This window comes from Anastrepha ludens, unplaced genomic scaffold (genome assembly GCF_028408465.1).
Source record: "Anastrepha ludens isolate Willacy unplaced genomic scaffold, idAnaLude1.1 ptg000119l, whole genome shotgun sequence".
NCBI classification, from domain to species: domain Eukaryota; kingdom Metazoa; phylum Arthropoda; class Insecta; order Diptera; family Tephritidae; genus Anastrepha; species Anastrepha ludens.
The window spans coordinates 15,001-17,500 of NW_026530114.1; positions in this window are offsets into that span (position 1 = coordinate 15,001).

The following is a 2,500-nucleotide window of genomic DNA, read 5'->3' on the forward strand; positions in this document are numbered from 1 at the left end:
ATGTATACAAGAAACAAACAGTTGAGGATAATTTCTATGTAATGCTAGTATAGAATATAAAATTTTGAATTCAAAAATTTATTTCTATTTAAACTAACTATAGAATACCAGGAATAAAATACAATGACACCAATATGCCAAGGTTACATTCCATAATATGTTAGTATAGAATATAAATTCTTCATATATGTATATATATTCGAAAATTGTTTCTATTTAAACTAACGTATGGAAAACCATGAATAAAATCACAAATACACCAATATGCCAAGGCAACAATCAATAGTTACATTCCATAATATGTTAGTATAGAATATAAATTCTTCATATATGTATATATATTCGAAAATTGTTTCTATTTAAACTAACGTATGGAAAACTATGAATAAAATCACAAATACACCAATATGCCAAGGTAACAATCAATAGTTACATTCCATAATATGTTAGTATAGAATATAAATTCTTCATATATGTATATATATTCGAAAATTGTTTCTATTTAAACTAACGTATGGAAAACTATGAATGAAATCTCACAATACACCAATATGCCAAGGTAACAATCAATAGTTACATTCCATAATATGTTAGTATAGAATATAAATTCTTCATATATGTATATATATTCGAAAATTGTTTCTATTTAAACTAACGTATGGAAAACTATGAATGAAATCTCACAATACACCAATATGCCAAGGTAACAATCAATAGTTACATTCCATAATATGTTAGTATAGAATATAAATTCTTCATATATGTATACATATTCGAAAATTGTTTCTATTTAAACTAACGTATGGAAAACTAGGAATAAATCCACAATATCACCAGTTTAACATAACTCAAATTCGTGTTTCATATAGTTATGATTCGATTTATATGCTTCAATATCATTGGTTAGTTAAATGTTGATATTTTCATATTATTCACATGCCTTCACCGTGAGTGTTTTTTGCCATGCACACCACACATTGTGAAAAATGTATGGGAAAAATTCAATTCAATACATTTCAGTTTGATTTCATATAATTCAATTACATTTTATATATTTCAATAATACCATCAACTTAACTAAATATATATTAAAATACTAAATTATATATATGATGATATTTTCCATATATTTGAAATGTCTTTATTATAATTTATTCAGTTTATCATATGAATGTATTGTGTTAAATTTTACTTTCATACATTTAATCGAATTTAGTTTCATATAAATTCGATTCGATTTTCTTTCATATATCTCACTTGCCTTCACCGTGAGTGTTTCTGACAATGTACACAACGCATTGTGAAAAATGTATGGGCAAAATTTTGTTAAATTTTACTTTCATACATTTAATCGAATATAGTTTCATATAAATTCGATTTGATTTTCTTTCATATATATCTCACTTGACTTCACCGTGAGTGTTTCTGACAATGTACACAACGTATTGTGAAAAATGTATGGGCAAAATTTAACTTAATACAATTCAATATATTTCAAATGTTTTTCTTATATATTTATTCAGTTTATCATATGAATGTATTGTGGTAAATTTTACTTTCATACATTTAATCGAATATAGTTTCATATAAATTCGATTTGATTTTCTTTCATATATATCTCACTTGCCTTCACCGTGAGTGTTTCTGACAATGTACACAACGCATTGTGAAAAATGTATGGTGAAAATCTAACTTAATAGAATTCAATATATTTCAAATGGCTTTATTATATATTTACTCAGTTTATCATATGAATGTATTGTGGTAAATTTTAATTTCATACATTTAATCGAATATAGTTTCATATAAATTCGATTTGATTATATTTCATATATTTCACATGCCTTCACCGTGAGTGTTTTTTTGCCATGCACACCACACATTGTGTAAAATGTATGGGAAAAATTCAATTAAATACATTTCAGTTTGATTTCATATAATTCAATTACATTTTATATATTTCAATAATATCATCGATTTAACCAAATATATATTAAAATAATAAATTATATATATGATGATATTTTCCATATATTTCAAATGTCTTTATTATATATTTATTCAGTTTATCAAATGAATGTATTGTGTTAAATTTTACTTTCATACATTTAATCGAATATAGTTTCATATAAATTCGATTTGATTTTCTTTCATATATATATCTCACTTGACTTCACGTGAGTGTTTCTGATAATGTACACAACGCATTGTGAAAAATGTATGGGCAAAATTTTGTTAAATTTTACTTTCATACATTTAATCGAATATAGTTTCATATAAATTCGATTTGATTATCTTTCATATATTTCACATGCCTTCACCGTGAGTGTTTTTGTTTGTCCATGTACACAACGCATTGTGAAAAATGTATGGAAAAAATTTAACTCAATACATTTCAATTTGATTTCATATAATTCAATTATATTTTATATATTTCAATAATATCATCATCGGTTAACCAATATATATTAAAATTAATAAATTATATATATGATGATAT